The sequence below is a fragment of the Chrysemys picta genome, chromosome 2 (assembly GCF_011386835.1).
Source record: "Chrysemys picta bellii isolate R12L10 chromosome 2, ASM1138683v2, whole genome shotgun sequence".
Classification (NCBI taxonomy): Eukaryota; Metazoa; Chordata; order Testudines; family Emydidae; genus Chrysemys; species Chrysemys picta.
Genome location: NC_088792.1, coordinates 25,180,903 through 25,200,983, shown reverse-complemented (window position 1 = coordinate 25,200,983; position 20,081 = coordinate 25,180,903). Strand labels below are relative to the sequence as shown.

The 20,081-nt window shown below is 47.2% G+C and overlaps 2 protein-coding genes across 8 annotated transcripts in view; one reads left to right on the top strand and one right to left on the bottom strand.

Moving 5' to 3' along the window:
• The window catches only part of WDR37 (WD repeat domain 37), a 63,675-nt gene extending 60,919 nt beyond the window's left edge, over positions 1 to 2,756 (bottom strand). For 2 of the 6 annotated variants that reach the window (XM_065582833.1, XM_042858858.2), the window contains exons 1-2: positions 2,445 to 2,746; positions 1,483 to 1,907 (exon numbers count right to left, since the gene is read on the bottom strand). The gene's annotated coding sequence lies outside the window, so the exon portion shown is untranslated. Of the gene's footprint in view, positions 1 to 1,482; positions 1,908 to 2,444 lie in introns of all 6 variants that reach the window. The other 4 variants (XM_065582832.1, XM_005308082.4, XM_005308078.4 and 1 more) reach the window with 3 other exon arrangements.
• Positions 2,757 to 7,215: 4,459 nt separating this feature from the next.
• IDI1 (isopentenyl-diphosphate delta isomerase 1) overlaps positions 7,216 to 20,081 on the top strand; it is a 35,658-nt gene continuing 22,792 nt past the window's right edge. The window contains exon 1 of one of the 2 annotated variants that reach the window (XM_065582830.1): positions 7,216 to 7,436. The gene's annotated coding sequence lies outside the window, so the exon portion shown is untranslated. Of the gene's footprint in view, positions 7,437 to 12,270; positions 12,355 to 20,081 lie in introns of those variants that run through there. The other variant, XM_065582831.1, reaches the window with a different exon arrangement.

Genomic DNA, 20,081 nt, shown 5'->3' with positions numbered 1-20,081 from the left:
CAAACATTAAGTGAAACTCTAAAACTGGTCAAACATAACCCAGAGAACATCCAAACTGAGCACTGCTCTTTAAATTATGAAAAGACTGTAGACTCAACGCCACATAATGTAGCATCTGTCAATGAATCAGGAATAGACAACAATGACCAATGGTTCCTGGAAGAACCCCTAGCATACTGTGAGTCTCTCCTGACAAATGCTTGAGAAGATGGCCTAGTGGATAGAGCACCTTACTGGGGCTACTCCCAGCTCTGCCATTGACTTGCTGGGAGACCTTGAACAAGTCAATATACCTCTCTGTGCCTCATTTTCCCATCTGACACTTACCTCCTTTACAAAGCACTTTGAGATCTACCGATGAACAGAATATTTCTATATTATTACAACAATCCTAGGATTCTGTCATTTTTACACTTTGGCAAGCTATGCAAGTATTACCATGTGAATAAAGTATTCTGTTCCAAACTAACCACTTCATCCCATGTTCGAGAAAACAGTTTCAGTACACACAATCTATTTAAGCAAACTAAGTTTTAAAATGAAGTGCAGCATTAGGCCACAGCTCCACTGGAAAAGTACATTATATTAGACAGTACTAATATGTTTTACTGAACATGATAGATAATTTAGTAACTAGTGTAGACATGGACAAGTGATCTTTAAGAACACATTAGCTGGTCATGGTTAACACTAATCTCTAGGGTTAACTACAACCAGCTAACATATTTTTAAACCTGTCCTCATCCACATCAAGGACAAAGTTACATTTAATGTTTGTTAAGACACAAAGGGCTGGTCTATACTCAAACTGGAACCAGAGTAACTAAATCAGTTTTAATCCCCGGTTTTAGTGCAAATCTACATATGGATACTTATTTCAGATTAAGAGTTTCCTATTTCAGTTTAATTTAAATTGGGAAAAGAACAATTTAAATTAAATTAGAATGGGACACTATTTGAAATAAGACTTCACACAGACTTGCATTGAAACAACTTTAAAGTTGTGAATTAAAATTGATTTAGTTAATTTGGTTCCAGTTTGTACACAAGCCTTTCCTAGCATGATGCATTTACCTAACCAAACTGTAGAAGAGCACACAAAACAACAGAAAAGAGAGTGCAGTTTGGAAGCTTCCTAAAACTAAGTATGTTACTGATGAAACCAAGTTTTTATCATGCAAACATAGTAAGAGGTACTCATTTTTCCTAAACCTACTTGTTATATATAAATGAAGTGAGATTTTGCTGTAATGAAGGAATATTTTTAACACCACACATTTGTGTTTCCCTGAAAGGTTTACTCAGTGGAGTTGAAATAAATTCAAAGGAGCTATGCCAGTTCATTAGATAAACCTTCCATGGACGTATTAAAACGATGACTACATTAAGTGTCTACTTTTGAATTTCACAGCATTTCCAATTTGTCAAAGATAAGACATGTAAAAGTTTTTGCCACAAACACAACAATTAGGGATACAATACCTGCATTAATTCCTGAAACACAACACTTATTCTAGTCTTTGTATAAAGCTTTTTTATTTCCCAATTTTAGGAAGGAAATGAAACACCTTTCCTTTCACTTAACATTGTAAACATGCTGATAACTCCTGGAAATTCATTTCCAAAGGGACCACTCCAGAGAAAGAGGGAGAAACATAGCTGGTGAAGCTTTAAAAGCCTAATTATAAATATCTTTATGTCATTTTCCGAAGAGTAATGATTTGCCTGGGTCCATAAACTTTTTCCTGATGACACTGCTGTACTGTATGCTAACTGAGCAGTGGCAGCATTTGACTTGTGCTGTGCATGTGGAGTCTGTAACGTCATTTAACAGATAAAATATAATAACGGAAATTCTTCAACACAGCTTGTTCCTCACGTACTGGGCATGTGATCAGCACTCAGCCCTGAGCAAGGGGAAATGGGGAGGTTATTTCTGCTGCAGCTCAGGGCAACAACTGTAAAATCAAATAGCCCCGGACAGTAAAGAGCTCACAGGGCACGGCCAGGGCCCATCCTCAACCTGTCTAAAACCCCAATCGTCACAGCATTTGGGGCCCTGGCAACGTCCCTCACCCATGGCTCAGATCACCTGTACCGCCTTAGCTGTGCCCCCCAGTGACATCCCCTCCACCCCGCTACGGAGCGCTCTCGCGCCCCTCACCCACAGCCAGGGCCCACTCAGACCCCTCCCCACCGTCACCCACCCGCGAGGGGAGAAAGGAGGCGGCTGTGCCCACAGCCGCAGAGGAACGGCGAGGGCCCCACCCCACGGGGAGAGAAGGGAGGATGTCCCGGGGAAAGGAAGCCGCGGGGGAGGGTACGAACTGCTCTGAAATTCTCCCCCACCGGCCGCCTCGCCCGTCCCCACTCCGGGGGCAGCCGCCTCGGGCGGGAAAATGGCGGAGGATCGGGGAGAGGGGAACCGAGGCCCCCGCACTCACCTGTCACCAACGGCCGGGGCCGACTCGCAAGCGAGCGCCGCGGAGGAAGTGGCGGACACGGGAAAAGAGGACGGGCGGGAGCGGGGCCTAGCGCGGAAGGGGGACAGGACACGCAGAAGGAGATGACAGCTGGGCCGGGGTCCGAAGAATCTCAGAGCTGAGAAGAACCAAGAAACCGCTCGCAAGAGAAACCCGCCAACATCCGGCTCCGAGCGGAAGCGCCGCCTCCACCCGCACCATAGAGAAAGGGGCGACTGCGCAGAGCGTAGCTTGCAGGCAGAGCCGGGCCGGGGGACAGCCCCAGTCTAGATCACGTGACCAGGAGCTTGTCTGCGGTGTTCGGGCCGCAGGTTACAACAGCCGCAGAGCGGCCCGCAGGCTAATAGGGGTCGGTGTCTGCACAGCTCGGTGGGGCAGCGTGTGCACACCCCAAGCCAGAGGGTATGCATGCCTTGGGCACCTTAGAGAGCAGTTAATGGTGGTTTATTACTGCCATGGGGGTGAGGAAGGGGAAACTATTTTGAACTCTTGTATAATTAAATATGAAAATGAGACTACGTCATACATAATGTTTTAACAGTTTAAGTACTGCCTAAATATATTTAAACGTGTTTTTTTAATTATTAGGTTTTGTAACAATACTTTAAAAAAAAATCACAGTGTAGCTCCCAACACAGGTGATACCAGCAGCCTGGGCAAACGCTGCATTTACTGAGACTAGGGATCAGGCATTTAGGGTAAAATGCAGTATAGACTTTGCCCAGGCTGAATCCCCACTCTGTCACACATGTGATTGGCATGTGTTGAGATCTGGCAACTCTGATCTTAGGCTGTGTCCTGGAGTTATGTTGCAAAGAACTTCCTTTTGGACCCCAGTTTATATAGTTAAATTTGTGTCCTGCTTAGCTATACCTTAACCAATCATTTTAAACTAAGTACAAAACAGTATTTTTCACCAATCTTAGCCCATTACAAAACAATTTTTAACCCATCAGACCTCACCACCTTAATTAATTTTAATCGTGCAAAATTAGTTATGCAACAGACAGAAACAATCAAATAATCAGAAACCACACAGATAAACAATAGAGAAGTAGGGATCATAAAAGAAAAACAATAAAGTATATATTTCACAATGTTGGCGTCACTAGGCATAGCTACCAGGTAACTCGGAGGGGTGGAAGGCCATAAGTGCCAATGAAACCTCCCTGCTCTGGGTCTAAGTGAGCCACAGTAACTCCATCTTGTGAACTTTAACCTACCTACATGCTAACCAGCCTAAAAGCAGAATATGTAAAAGTCAGCTTTTCTAGCAGACAGCTGCAGTTTCACTCACACTAGCAAATGTAGTGATAAGGATGGGGAAGAGAGGGTGGGGAAGACTGTGTATGCATGGACCTACAAGGCCGAAGATAAGCATGCGGACGAGAACTTTTCTCACATGCCACAATGTACTGCCTGCTGTAACCGTTGTCGGGAAGGGAGGGGTAAGGAAAAACAGAACAAAGGCTTGCACACAAACAGCTTGGAATTTAAAATGGGAAACCTGCTTGTATTTGCTGCGCTTGATTTGAGACATGCTGGTCTCCTAGTGCCTATTCAGAGCTCTTGAATAAATTTGGTTTGCTTCTCCACCCTGGTGTGTCTATTGGTGCGGCGCACACCGGGCAACGAACCCTGTTGCCCCCCTCAGGCCCTCTGGGCCGGCAACAACAATCACAACTATTGATAAGTGATTCCTTGCCAGACAGAATGCTATCAAATAAAGTTTTCCTTATACATCTTAAGATCTGTTTCTTTTTCTGGTGATGGTGGGCACTATTAGGAGGGGCACCTTGTTAATAGCCCAATAGTGCACTGTTTTGATGCAATTTAGATTTCTGCTTCTTAACTCATGACTGCTGCTGTCCTAAGGTGGCTTCTGCTTACTAAAGAAAACGGCCTCAGACCTTACAGGGGGAAATGGGGATACAGCCTTTCAAGAAGATATGAGGAAAAATGGAGACTGCATAGACAACAAGGAAACCCAGGAAAGGGAGCATACAAAGTGAAGCATGAATAGAATCCCATCACTTCATTTTTCAGTTTGACTCCTGACTCTCTTACCCTACTCCAATTACCCCAGTCACCACCATACTATAATTATCCCTGTGATGCTGGCAGACCAGGTGCCAGCTCAGGCTGAAACCCCAGTTCAATTCACTTTTGTATTAGTATAGATCAAAGTAATTGTTAAATTTATAAGAGTGTATTTGTGTTTAAACTTCATGAAAACTAATGTGAAGTTGCTTGCATTGTTTTTACTTACCTGTATCCTATTATAATGTAATAGCAAACATTTACACTGTGAATACCCCTTTAACTAAATAACCCATCAAACAAGAAAGAAGCCTTGTGAAATACAACTGAAGAACTGTAACAGAAAAGTGCTAATTTCAAAACAAGTGGTCATTGTGTGTGATGACTGGAGGTCAAAGACTCAAAATGCATTCCTCACACTCCGTCATCAAAGGAAAAGCCCATGTGGGTAGTGAAACAGCTGTTTTCTGTGAGAAGAAGCTATAAGTATGGGTTCAAGGAAAGATCCTGCATCTCTGGACTGTTTGGATTCTAAGAAGGCAGAACAGCTGAACAAGAAGATGGAAATCTCCGGAATTATTCTGGGTGGCCCTGAGAGACTTTTGGAAAACTAGCAGATTACTACATCTCTGCAACCATTGAGAATTATAGACTGTCACTCACCTGTGCATATATTTTACCTATTTTAACCTCAATAACTCTAACTTCTTAGCTAATAAACCTTTAGTTAGTTTACTATAGAATTGGCTACCAGCATTGTCTTTGGTATAAGATCTAGAGTACCAATTGATCTGGGGTAAGTGACTGTTCTCTTGGAACTGGGAGCAACCTGATATGATGTGATTTTTGGTATAAGTGACCTCTTATCACAAAGTCCAGTTTGTCTGGGTGGTAAGAGTCTGGGGAATCTAAGGGGACTGTCTCTGACTCGGTGGTAAGATTGGTATAGTGATCCAGGAGTTCACATTTGGTAGTGGCTTGGGAAATTTAATTATAGACCACACCACCAGTTTGGGGTGTCTGACCTGTTTTCTGACAGTCTGCCTTGAGGCTGGCACTCTCAGTTGTGAGACACTCCATACACCGTGATAACCCCTTCACCCCAAGTATTTCCACCTGCATATGGATTCATCCAGGAATTAAAAAGCAGACCACAAGATTCCATATTTGGTGGAGGCTTTGGAGACATGTGGTGCATCCCTTCCCCTCTGAGTCAATACTCTTAGTCCTGTGGCAGGGGCCTAGAGAGTGTTCTCTCTCTCCTATGGAACAACAGCAACAGGATGATGCAGGATTTGTAAATGGAAGCAGAATCAGGCCCTATAGCAATAAGAGAAGGACAAAGGATGTAACAACCATCCCTGTGGTACTTGGGGACCTGGGAGCCAGAGAGGGGATATCCTGTAGAAGCTGCTAGGGAGCAGAACTGCAGCTATTACTGCTTCTCAGCCTCAGCCACCAGGTGGCAAAGCATACACTCCCTCGTTTCCCTTTTCCCGGATGGCCACATCTAACACTACGGAGTAGCTTGGCTTTGGACTTAGGAAACTAAGAAGAGGATCTGGAGGGAGAGCTGCATCTCCTGGGCTCAAGTTCTTAAAACCTGCTAAAGGAAGAAGGCAAAGCCCCCTCTGTTCAGTGTTCAAGCATTGGAAGAGAGAGGGCCAAGACAATGCAACTTTCAGGCTTTATTCCTTCTTCCACATGTACAGTCCTTTCTCGTCAAGCATTTCCTCAAACTAGTGTTCTCTAGGTTCCTACATATAAGCATATTATCAGACTACAGGTTCTCAACAAGGGGTACTCTCTATTGTAACATCCCCTTTACCACATTTGAGATAGCAAAATTAAACAAATACCATAACCTCCTTAAATAGTTAATAGTCTGTTGCTTTCCCTTAAAATCTATCTCATCATACAATTTAACATTAGTGGTGGGGGGGGGGGTTCTTTTGATTAACTCTTAACTTGCTTGGCAACTAAGATATTTTCCTCTGGATTTGGGAGGTTTGTTCTTTCACACCTTAGTCTCGTACAAGGTCTTGTCTACATCTTACAGGTGGTTGAATATTAGAAACAGTGCGAGTCTTGTGATGATAAAAGACTGCCTTGCATTTGGTTCTTTGGGTGGTCTGGTGTTTTGAGAGTCTGTCAGTTGCTTGTTAGCCTGTATTCCCTTCCGTGTCCTGCTGATCAAGTGTCAGCAGAGTGCATATTTCACCGTCCTCCAATGACATATTTTTGTCTTGTGTTTATAGTGGGTTGTCTGTTACAGCTGTCCCCCTGCTGGATTCCTTTCCCTTTGTGCTGAGTGGCCGCCCCCCCCCCCCCCGGCCATGGAACTGACCAAAGTCACAGCCTGGCCCTGCTCATGGAAATGGCTTGTGCAGACTGACTGGAGCCATTGCTCTGCTCAAGGAGGTGGGGGCTTTTTCGCTCCTTTGTCTAGCTTCTTTGTTCAGACCCGGCTCGGTGTAGGGTGCTCTGCCCAGGTATGCGAGACCTAAAGTGGCCACATAGCTGAGCATATGAGTCATACCTGTGACTCAGAACTTGCCCAGACATGTCCTGTGCCTACCTGCAGTTTCCCTGCCTTCTCTCCTCCCCTGGATTAAGGGGAACCAATCAAAGTTACTGGCGGGAAACTGCCTGAATTTGCCCTTAAAACCAGACATTTTCTGATCAGACGCCCGGAGAAGGTCCTTGCTTTGCCACCTGGTCTGATCAGCTAGGGATCTTTGGGGGGCCCCCTCCCCGCTCTCGTTTGTTTTTGAGCATACCCCCGTTTTTAAACTCCCCTCCCATGAACAACGAATTTGTGCCTGGAGATCTCCTGATTATTGTAAGCGAATCGAGTCCTCTCTGCGTCCTCTGATGCTGAAACTGCTGTTCCTGCTGCTGCTTTGGGGATTGGTAAGGAAAAACCTCTTGCACACTCCCCTTGTTCTAGCTGCTGGCAGGGTCAGCAGGCAGACCCAAGCTAACTCCTTGGTCTGTATCTGTAATCTGCTTCTAACTCCGCAGCGCCTTTGCTGCTAGAAATAAGCCTGCTTGCAGTTAAACTAGTTAAACACCCCCCCACACCCCCTTGAAGCTGTGTCCTGGGCACACACCACTCTGCCCTCTGGAACTACCCCTAGTATAAGGTGTACCCATTAGGTTAGATTTAGCCTTTAGTCTAGATAAATTGTAATTTCATTTTGCATAGTTGTGGTTAAGTTAGGTTTAGAAAATTGCTTGCATTGTACTCTGTAAGTTAGGCTTAAAGAATTGTTGCATTGTGTTTTGTTACTTGCTAATTTGTGTAGTCTTGGTTAAGTTAAATAATAGATAAGATTTTGCTGAGTTCTGTATAATTGTCTCTCTGCTGTTTAAACTTGCAGCCTGTCTGCGCTCTGTGTCTCCCTGAGTTTAAATCTCCCTCCACCACGTGCTCCTCTTCCCCATCCCCCAACCTCATTCCTCTACCACTTTCTTCCTCTCTCTCTCTCTCTCTCTCTCTCTTTTAATCCCTTCCCTCACATGCTCACCCCGCTCCTACTGCTGCCAAACCGCAATTGTATTACTGAAGTCTAGCATAAAACCCCATTGGTTACCCCTTTTCTCTCTAACACAGCTCACATTTTACATTTACACCACTGTGACACATTTTTTACCTAAAGTTGTTGGTTAGTTAACACATTTTACCCATACTGTTAGTTGGTTATATGCTGCTGTGACACACTCTTTACATAGAAATTGTTAGCTACCTGTTACATTTATACTTCAGTGTTAATTGGTTACCAACTGTATTGTACCCCACTGTATTGTACCCCACCATTGAAACGCCCTATCCTATTTACTAAAAGAAACCCCTCCCCAATTGTCTTCCTTAACAAACCCCATACCCCTCACTATTGAATTTTCCCTGTTTTTATATTTTCTTGATAAAGTTTATTTTGCACCCCACCAGTGCAGTAGTTGTCCCCCAAGATCCCCTACTTGCTGGCAGGGTCATGGTGTCACGAACAGGATCTTGGGGTAACAATTGCTGCCTCCCCTGGAAGGAGGACAAGACCTCTGGGACAGATGAGGATCAAACTAACCACCTGCAGTACCACTCGCTGCAAAGTAAACAGTAGCCTGAGGCCCTAGAGTGGGTCTGCATGATTGGCAGTGGCCAGAGCTCCAGGGTATACACTACCCACCTGGGGCTCACTGATGTGGGGTGCCTTTTAACCTGTCACCCCACATTCAGGGCCAGCCCTGCTGATTCCAGCCTCCGGCTAACCTGCACTAAGGCAGGAGAGCCAGCCGCAGATTCAGATCCTACCCGCCTCTGGAGGGAGGTGGGGAGGGTCATGAAAGCCTGCGGGGGGACCCCATCTAAACTCACCCCTGAACCCCGAATTTTACAGGGGTTCCCCGCCCACCGAATACTAACGGACCTGGTACAGAAGCTAGAAGGGGTTCGGAAGCCCAAGAAACTGTGGCCTGATGTATACAAACCCCCAAAGGTGGCCACAGTTGCCTATGAAATACTGGCCCAGGCCCTTGATAAGGTAACCATTTTACATGGGGCCCTAACGACCTCGGCCAAGGAGGGCGTTAGCCAGCCCAGCCAGGAAGGGCCGCCACCACCTACCACTAGCCAGCCCAGTCCCAATGAAACCCCCAAACACCCATCCCCATAAGTACACCCAGAGGCCCCACTCCCCCTCGAAAAAACCCCGCTATACCCCACCCTACCCTCCACCCCACCAGATGCCCAAGCCCATACACTCCAACCCACTGTGACCTCCAGTGAGGCCCTGCCTATATCTATCAGCCGAATAAAGGTTGATGGTCAGGGCAACTCCACACAGATCACAGAATTCCGGCCCCGCTCCAAAGCAGAGATGAAGGAGTTCATCTCAGACATCGCTAGGGGAGTCAATGAGCCGCCATTACTGTGGCTAGGCCGGTTGGCCCTGGAACATGGACAGGAGCTAGTGGATAGGGAAGAGGGCATAGTACTAGCCAGAACCAGTAGCTGGTTCCGGGGTCTTTCAGGGAGCCCGGTAATATCTAACTCCGCATGGCCCCTAACTGCCCCAGCCCTGGCCCTCCTCCATTTACAGCAATCCCTTCAAGGGATCCAAGTCCCCAAAGGAAATGTCAAGGACCTCTCTTCCCTAAGATGTGCCATCGCAGGGGGGTCCATCATGCTATGGTCCCCTGCCCAACACCCTCTAGGACTAACTCAGGCTCAGATTAACCAGGTTAATGCCTTCCGGCATGTTGTTGACCCCACTGAAATACCCATAAATGAAGCTGCCATTGACTTAGCCATGGATAACAGTACTACCCCTGACACCGGAACAGTTCTGTGGCTAAGGGGGTATGCTGGACGCCCCATTGGGCGGCTCTATGAGGCCTTCAAGAGGGTGAAGTGGCCTTCAGCCCAAGCCCTACCCATTAGTTCCCACCCACCACACACCAGCCCACAGCCCAGATCTCAGCACCCGGAGCGTTCATTCATAGAACGGAAATTTTTTGGATTCTTGTTGCATAAAGGCCTCACTAAGGAGGTTGTACATAAGCTCAGCAGTGAGCAGCAAAAAACCTTGGCCATAGCTCTGGGATGGGAAGAGTGACTAGAATCTTCCCAGCCAAAAAACGGATAACGGCCGGGTGCTTGGCAGTGGCCAGCACCCAGCCAGGGGACCCCCGCCCCTATTATCCGCTAGTTTTTGACAAGGGTCTTGTCATCCCCTTTTTGCTGGACACGGGGGCACAGGTGTCCATTATTCCCCCTCACGTCCCCCACAGGACACACTATCTACGTGCAAGGCCTCAATAGCACAGAACCCCGCCCAGAAGTAAAGGTGCATGCATACATAAACCACACACCAGTAACATTTCGGGCCCTAGTGGGGCCCACGCCCCTCCTCGGCGTCAAGGAGTTACAGTGTTTCAAGCTGGCCGACTCGAGGCACTGCCTGTCACCCTATCTGGTACCAGTGCTCCCCACGAACCCGAACTGCTTAATCCCACACCCTGGAAATACAGACCCATACCCACAGCCCCAGAAGGTCAACCACACATTGCCCAGCTCATTGAGACACTGCTCAATGAGAATAAGATTCGGCGTGTGTCAGCGAGCAAATACTTGTCCAGTTCTCCCATACCTCACCTTCACCCCAGCCCCCCACCAGTGCAGTAGTTGTCCCCCAAGATCCCCTACCTGCTGGCAGGGTCATGGGTAAACGTATTCGTTTGTGACTTCAGTGCAATCCATGCCGATGCATAGCTACATTATATAAATGAGGATTTATCTGTTCAACAAGCATAGCTTGCTTCCAAAGGGCATGATTTGTTCTGAGGAAATAATGTGATCCTAAAAGGGTCTCCCAGCTGTAATTCTGGAAGGTCTTAGCTTAGCTTTGTAGGCTTTGGCCTTTGCATGTCTCTCTTCCTTTTTGTCTGTTGCTCCTTCCACCACTACTGTTTGTAGTAATGCGGAGGTTATAGGAACCAGGATATATGTGCAGCTTGAAATCGAGCTTTGTACCAGATTGTTATTAAATTATTCTGTGGGCGTGTTACTCCATTCAAGAATGGCCTGCCATAAAATTTCTTTGTTTTTTTCAGCTTTCTTTAGTAGAGTTTTGGCAATTTAACTGCCCGTTCAGCTTTGCCACTTGACAGGCTGTGTTATGGTGATGGTGTGATATGAACGAATTTCCATTCCTGGTAAACTGCACAAACATAGTTTGGGATGCCAGGTGTTAACAGTTCAAGGAAGGGGAAGCTAAAAAACAAACAGAACAAATATGTTTCCTTTAAGAAGATCTCAGGGAAGGAACAGTCTTAAAGTTCATAAGGCCCTTACCTCAAGACTCTGGTTCACAGCTCCCAACCTTAGAGTCATCAAACAAAGCCCCCAGGGCCCAGTCAGATGAGTCCTCTGGAACCTAAGACCATAACCTGCAAAGCTTCTAGTCACCACCTTTCCTGTTTAAATAGCTGTGATTCTTCAAAAGGGAACTCAGGGTTGTGAAGTAACTCACCACTACCTGTCCTTAGTGTGAAACAATATTGTCTGTGCCTGCTGTGCTTCAGCTCCCTGAAACCAACATCCTTTGGTGCCACAGCTACTGACTTCCTCACCCTCTCTGTGCAAGCTAGTCCTAAGTACACATGAACACCTGAGCACTCCTTGTAGTATCTAGCCCGTCACTGGACACTCACGGTGATTACCAGGTAAGCTGTCCCCAAAGGATAGTGTGTACACAGCTTGATTAATACAAATCAGGATCAGGTCCTTCACAAGAGCACAACTCTGTAAACTAATTACAGTGAAAATAAATGTAAGTTTATTAACAGAGATTAAGATTTAAGAGATAGTGAGCAAGGATAAGAACAACAGGTTACTTATAAAACAAAAAGGTGTAACACGCTTCTACAAGTCTAAACTTAATTTTTAACTGGCTAAAATCCTTGTTGAAAGCAATTTCTCACCTAAAACCTCCCAGTGCCACTAGCCCACATGGTAGGGTTACCATCCGTCCGTATTTCCCCAGACATGTCCGGCTTTTGCATCTTTAAATAGCCGTCTGGGAGGAATTGGTAACAAGGTTAAAGGTCCGGGATTTTCCCCCCTCCCCTCCCACCCTCCCTTCCACGCAGAGTGTGGCGCGGCTGATTGGGCGTCTGGGCCTGATTGAGCCGCTCCCATTGGCCTCCAGCAGCCACAGTCCCTCCCCTGCTCCCCCCCTACTGCCTGCAGCCCGGTGTAATGACACAAACAGCCCCAACGGCAGCGTGTTTTGCCTACACGTGGAGCCAGCATCTGACCAGCATGGGCATGGTAAGGGGAGTCCCAGGGGGCAGGGGGAGGGTTGGATGGGCCTGTCTGGGGTTGGGGGTGTGAATATGGGGTTGGGGGGGCTGCAGGTTATATTCTTTTGTGGTGCCCGAGCTCCAGCAATATCCAGGGCCGGGGGCCCTGCTCCAGTAATATTTGGAGCTGGGTCTCTCCCCCGGCCCTGCCTGGAGCGGGCCCCGGCCTCCACTTGCCACCCCCCCTCTGTGCATGTCCCCCCTCACGGGTCGTCCCCCGCCCCGTCCCTGGCTGAAAGAAAGCAGCGCGCCCCTCTCCCGTGCCTGCTTGTGCTGCCAGAGTAGCACATTCCTATGCCCTCCTGGCAGCAACTGCTGTCTGCTGCCCCAGGGTCCTAGTGCCCAACATCCACTAATGGCAAGGTAAGCTGCTCTTACCCTGCCCTTCCACCCTAGCCCTGAGCCTCTCCAACACCCGAAACCCCTCATCCTCAGCCCCAACCCTCATCCCTCCACACCTTAATTCTCTGCCCCAGCCCGGAGCCCCCTCCTGCATCATGAACCCCTCATCCACAGACCCAACCCTCATCCCCCTACACCCTAATCCTCTGCTCCATCCCTGAGCCCCCTCCTGCATCATGAACCCCTCATCCTCAGACCCACAGCCCTCACCCCTGCACCCCCTCCTATCCCCAAACTCCCTCCCAAACCCCCTCCCCCTTCCCACACATCCCCTCCTGCCCTCAAATTCCCTCTCAAAGCCTGCACCCCCTCCCTTTGCACCGTCTCCCACCCCCAAATTCCATCCCAGAGCCTGCACTCCTCACCCGCTCCTGCACACCCACCCCCTGCCCCAGCCCAGAGTCTGCACCCAGCACCCAAACTCTATCCCAGAGCCTGCATCCTGCACCCCTCCTGCACCCTAATCCCCAGCCCAGGACCTGCACCCAGACCTCTTCCCCCCACCCAACCCCCCTCCCAGACCCTTAGGTAGGTGGCGGGGGCAGGTTCTGGGCACCACCAAAATTTCTACAAACTTGCCACCCATAAGGGTCAGGGCAGTCAGGGGACAGGTAGAGTCCTAGGGGGGCAGTTAGGGTGGGGGGTTCTCAGGAGGGGGCAGTCAGGGGACAAGAAGCAGGGTGGGGTTGAGGGTCCTGAGGGGGGCTGTAGGGGGTGGGAAGTGGGAGGAAGTGGATGGGGGCAGGGCTAGGGCGGGGCTCCCCCCCCCAGTGTCCTCTTTTTTGATTGTGGAAATATGGTAACCCTACCACATGGCCAAGATCCGATTTTCATAAATGCCGAAAGCACTGTCCTTTTTGCTTCCTGAGTGAAGGATGATAAAATGGCTTTTTCCTTCACCTTATATTTCCCAAAACTCATTATTTCTCCCCCAAAGACAGTCTGACGCCTATGGTTTCCTTCCAGGGGTGCTGGCTTCAAGATGTCTTTCCACGTTGGGTTTAGCAGGCCCAAGCTCAAACCACTGAGCTATCCCTCCCCCCTTCTTTGGGTTCATCTTCTTTGGGCTCTCTGCTCACAATTCTCTCAATCCCTGTTCTCAACCCCTCATGCCATTTCTACAACCCCCCCACTATCCCCAAATTCATGCTTCCACTTCTGCCTTTTTTTGAGCTCCCTCTTCCCTTCCTGACCGTCACAAACTCATACTTCCAATTTGTCCACAGCCTCTGACAACTATTAGTTGTGCTGATGGTCTCTTATTTCCCCTAAACTTTTGAAGGGAGAGTGTTATGACAGCTAGCTTCCCCATACGGTGCTCTGTAGTATAACACTATGCTTATATACAGGGCAACCTCTAGAAATTGGGAGACCAGCATGTAGCGGGGTGGTTACGTGCTCCTGACCCGAAAGGGGTTAAAAGCTAGCCCTTGGAAAAGGCTGGGGCTGGGAGCCTTAGGCTAGGCTGATTGGGAGGCAGCCTCAGCTGTGGCCACGCCCCAAACAAACTCAGCTGGCAGGGAAGCCAGGGGCAGACACACAGGCTCTCTCTGGTCTGAGAGGGAGCAGGGTCTGGTTGCCTAGCAGAAAAGGTACTGGGAGTGAAGCAGGGCTGGGGCAAGCCAGATGAGCAGGGGAACTCCTGGCTGGCAACTCCCCAGGCTCCACAGCCTGGTTTAAGGCCTAAAAGGGTACTGGGTGGTAGAGGAAGGCAGCAGGTCTGAACCCCCTTGCCTGTGATGAGTGGCTTATACTGCAGTCTGTCCCAGCGAGTGGGGCTAGATGGTGACTGGCAGTAGCCCAGACTGAGGTGGGGTTAGTGAGCAGCCAGTATGCCCCTCGGCCCGCGCCGCTTCCAGCAGCTCCCATTGGCCTGGATCAGCGAACCGGGGCCAGTGGGAGCCGTGATTGGCCGGACCTGTGGACGCGGCAGGTAAACAAACCGGCCCGGCCCGCCAGGGGCTTTCCCTACACAAGCGGCATCCCAAGTTTGGGAAACACTGCTTTAGATAATAGGAAAACCACGACATTGTGATGGGGCTAGGTATAAAGGGAAAAACAAAAGAAGAGCAGCTGTATTATTAGAAGTAATGGTCTACAGTTACCACGTGGTCCAACAGCATGTGGATATGGCAAGGGCAGCAGACAGAGGACCCATGTCAAATCCTAGAAGCACGGCAAAAGCATTGTCAACCCACCAAAAATATCATGTATGAGCTCTGTGTGGCTCAAAAGCTTGTAACTCTCACCAACAGAAGTTGGTCCAATAAAAGCTATTACCTCACCCACCTCATCTCTCTAATATATGAAAGGTGTCTTTACAAGAAGTGTAATTCAGAATCTGGAGAAATAACATCAGTATACTACCAAACTGCACAAAATGGATGACTCATGAGGTTATTGAATCTTAAAAGATAAACTAATTCATTCTAGATTAGTAATAGGAACAAAAGATGCAAGAACTTGAAGCAGAATGCTTAGACTACCCACATGAGCTCTTCCAAGAGCCATAGACACATGCAAAGCTAGTGAACAAGCTCACATCCAAATGTACAGAATAAATGGTGCAGCTGCAGAGATAATTCACTGAGTAGCAGAAGGAAACCATGAAATTAAAAAGAAGAATACATCTAAATTTATGCAAAAATAACTGCATAAATACAAAGCACAGGAAATAAACAAAATAGAAAGAAAGACTTGTGAGTATTTTAGAGAAAAATATGATAATGGAAAATGCCCTGCATATGGGGGTCACATGCAATAACTGTGGCAAAATAAATAATTAAGCCAAAGCTTACAGACAAGAAAAAACAAGACAAAAAATGCCCCATATCAAGGAAGCAAGCAATGATGCTGAGGATGAGATTTTGCATTTATGACATTAATGAAGTGCAAAACAGAAAAAAAAATCAAGATTTGTAAAGCTCAGATTAATACCAGATGCAACTACAAGGCACCAGCACACAAACAAACAGGACATTGAATGCTAAATAGGAAAGTCATATTAAAATTATCTTATGGCATGAGCATAACACCTCTATGACAAAGCAAATTACAAGCATAATACCAAGGAAAAGTACAGGATGACATTTCTCGTAGTACAAACAACACAGCTCTCAGCTAAAACAAGTGAATGCTTGAACCCTGTGACACTAAACCTAAGACAAAGCATTAATATAACAGACACACAAGCAAAATAATAAAAAAAAAAACATATCTGGCAGACTGCATTGTGGCATCAGCAAAGCTGCTGAAAAATTACTAAGATAACTTTGAAGGACTGGGAAGTCCTTCAGGCATGTAACACCTGGAAACAGATAAAATGATTCAACCAGTACAACGCCTACCTCACAGAGTACCCATTGTGTTCAAAGAAAAAATAATGGGACCAATAAAGCAAATGGAAAAAGAAGGCATCATTGCTGGAGTCACAGCCCACAAGTTGGATAAGCAGCATGGTAATAATGAGAAGCCAGGCACAGGAGTGGCAGAAGCTCCCTAAAAGTATGGGGGGCCACCGGTGCCCAAACCGTGGCCCCATCCCCCTGCACTGCCCCTTCTCCCCGAGTCCCCACCCACATGCCACCCATTCCTCCAAGGCCCTGTTCTCACCCCACTTCATCTCCCCGAGGCCCCGGGGTTCTACATAGATACATATGGATTTCTACATAGATTGCTTCCGTCGACGTGCAAAGGCTGAAATTGTGGAAAAGCAACATCACTTGCCACATAACCTCAGCCATGCTGAACACAACGCCATCTACAGCCTCAGAAACAACCCTGACATCATAATCAAAAAGGCTGACAAAGGAGGTGCTGTCGTCATCATGAATAAATTGGAATATGACCAGGAGGCTGCTAGACAGCTCTCTAACACCACATTCTACAGGCCATTATCCTCTGATCCCACTGAGGATTACCTAAAGAAACTACACCATCTGCTAAAAAAACTCCCTGACAAAGCACAGGAACAAATCCGTACAGACACATGCCTAGAACCCCGACCAGGGGTATTCTATTTGCTACCCAAGATCCATAAACCTGGATATCCTGGACGCCCCATCATCTCAGGCATTGGCACCCTAACATCAGGCTTGTCTGGTTATGTAGACTCTGTCCTCAGACCCTACGCTACCAGCACTCCCAGCTATCTTCGAGACACCACTGACTTCCTGAGGAAACTACAATCCATCGGTGATCTTCCAGAAAACACCATCCTGGCCACTATGGACGTAGAAGCCCTCTACACCAATATTCCACACAAAGATGGACTACAAGCTATCAGGAACAGTATCCCTGATAATGTCACAGCTAACCTGGTGGCTGAACTTTGTGATTTTGTCCTCACCCACAACTATTTCACATTTGGGGACAATATATACCTTCAAGTCAGCGGCACTGCTATGGGTACCCGCATGGCCCCACAATATGCCAACATTTTTATGGCTGACTTAGAACAACGCTTCCTTAGCTCTCGTCCCCTAACGCCCCTACTCTACTTGCGCTACATTGATGACATCTTCATCATCTGGACCCATGGAAAAGAAGCCCTTGAGGAATTTCACCATGATTTCAATAATTTCCATCCCACCATCAACCTCAGCCTAGATCAATCCACACAAGCGGTCCATTTCCTGGACACTACTATTCTCAGTACAGTACTTGATGCCAGACATTGGAAAGTGCTACTGGATAAGGTAAGCAGCTAAATCACCACATTTTGGACACCAATAGGTAGACACATATGATTGAGAATGCTGTTTGGAATGAAACCTGAAGTGGAAGAATATCAGTGCCCCTAGCAAGACATACTAAGAGGGCTCACAAGGAGCAGCATCATGGCTGATGGCATTCTGGTGTCTGGATGTGGAGATAATGTGGTGGAAGCTGTGTCAGATCTTGACCACAACCTCATCTGCTTGCTAGAAAGGGAAGTAAAGCTAAAAAACAACATGAAATTCAAAGGTTTCAGAGTAACAGCCGTGTTAGTCTGTATCCGCAAAAAGAAGAAGAGGAGTACTTGTGGCACCTTAGAGACTAACAAATTTATTAGAGCATAAGCTTTCGTGGACTACAGCCCACTTCTTCGGATGCATATAGAATGGAACATATATTGAGGAGATATATATACACACATACAGAGAGCATAAACAGGTGGGAGTTGTCTTACCAACTCTGAGAGGCCAATTAATTAAGAGAAAAAAACTTTTGAAGTGATAATCAAGCTAGCCCAGTACAGACAGTTTGATAATAAGTGTGAGAGTACTTACAAGGGGAGATAAAGTCAATGTTTGTAATGGCTCAGCCATTCCCAGTCCTTATTCAAACCGGAGTTGATTGTGTCTAGTTTGCATATCAATTCTAGCTCAGCAGTCTCTCTTTGGAGTCTGTTTTTGAAGTTTTTCTGTTGTAAAATAGCCACCCGCAGGTCTGTCACTGAATGACCAGACAGGTTAAAGTGTTCTCCCACTGGTTTTTGAGTATTTTGATTCCTGATGTCAGATTTGTGTCCATTAATTCTTTTGCGTAGAGACTGTCCGGTTTGGCCAATGTACATGGCAGAGGGGCATTGCTGGCACATGATGGCATATATCACATTGGTAGATGTGCAGGTGAACGAGCCCCTGATGGTATGGCTGATGTGATTAGGTCCTATGATGATGTCACTTGAATAGATATGTGGACAGAGTTGGCATCGGGGTTTGTTACAAGGATAGGTTCCTGGGTTAGTGGTTTTGTTCAGTGATGTGTGGTTGCTGGTGAGTATTTGCTTTAGGTTGGGGGGTTGTCTGTAAGCGAGGACAGGTCTGTCTCCCAAGATCTGTGAGAGTAAAGGATCATCTTTCAGGATAGGTTGTAGATCTCTGATGATGCGCTGGAGAGGTTTTAGTTGGGGGCTGAAGGTGACAGCTAGTGGTGTTCTGTTATTTTCTTTGTTGGGCCTGTCTTGTAGGAGGTGACTTCTGGGTACTCGTCTGGCTCTGTCAATCTGTTTTTTCACTTCAGCAGGTGGGTATTGTAGTTTTAAGAATGCTTGATAGAGATCTTGTAGGTGCTTGTCTCTATCCGAGGGATTGGAGCAAATGCGGTTATATCTTAGAGCTTGGCTGTAGACAATGGATCGTGTGGTGTGTCCTGGATGGAAGCTGGAGGCATGTAGGTAAGTGTAGCGGTCAGTAGGTTTCCGGTATAGGGTGGTATTGATGTGACCATCGCTTATTAGCACAGTAGTGTCCAGGAAATGGACCGCTTGTGTGGATTGATCTAGGCTGAGGTTGATGGTGGGATGGAAATTATTGAAATCATGGTGAAATTCCTCAAGGGCTTCTTTTCCATGGGTCCAGATGATGAAGATGTCATCAATGTAGCGCAAGTAGAGTAGGGGCGTTAGGGGACGAGAGCTAAGGAAGCGTTGTTCTAAGTCAGCCATAAAAATGTTGGCATATTGTGGGGCCATGCGGGTACCCATAGCAGTGCCGCTGACTTGAAGGTATATATTGTCCCCAAATGTGAAATAGTTGTGGGTGAGGACAAAATCACAAAGTTCAGCCACCAGGTTAGCTGTGACATTATCAGGGATACTGTTCCTGATAGCTTGTAGTCCATCTTTGTGTGGAATATTGGTGTAGAGGGCTTCTACGTCCATAGTGGCCAGGATGGTGTTTTCTGGAAGATCACCGATGGATTGTAGTTTCCTCAGGAAGTCAGTGGTGTCTCGAAGATAGCTGGGAGTGCTGGTAGCGTAGGGTCTGAGGACAGAGTCTACATAACCAGACAAGCCTGATGTTAGGGTGCCAATGCCTGAGATGATGGGGCGTCCAGGATATCCAGGTTTATGGATCTTGGGTAGCAAATAGAATACCCCTGGTCGGGGTTCTAGGCATGTGTCTGTACGGATTTGTTCCTGTGCTTTGTCAGGGAGTTTTTTTAGCAGATGGTGTAGTTTCTTTAGGTAATCCTCAGTGGGATCAGAGGATAATGGCCTGTAGAATGTGGTGTTAGAGAGCTGTCTAGCAGCCTCCTGGTCATATTCCAATTTATTCATGATGACGACAGCACCTCCTTTGTCAGCCTTTTTGATTATGATGTCAGGGTTGTTTCTGAGGCTGTAGATGGTGTTGTGTTCAGCATGGCTGAGGTTATGTGGCAAGTGATGTTGCTTTTCCACAATTTCAGCCTTTGCACGTCGACGGAAGCAATCTATGTAGAAATCCATATGTATCTATGTAGAACCCCGGGGCCTCGGGGAGATGAAGTGGGGTGAGAACAGGGCCTTGGAGGAATGGGTGGCAT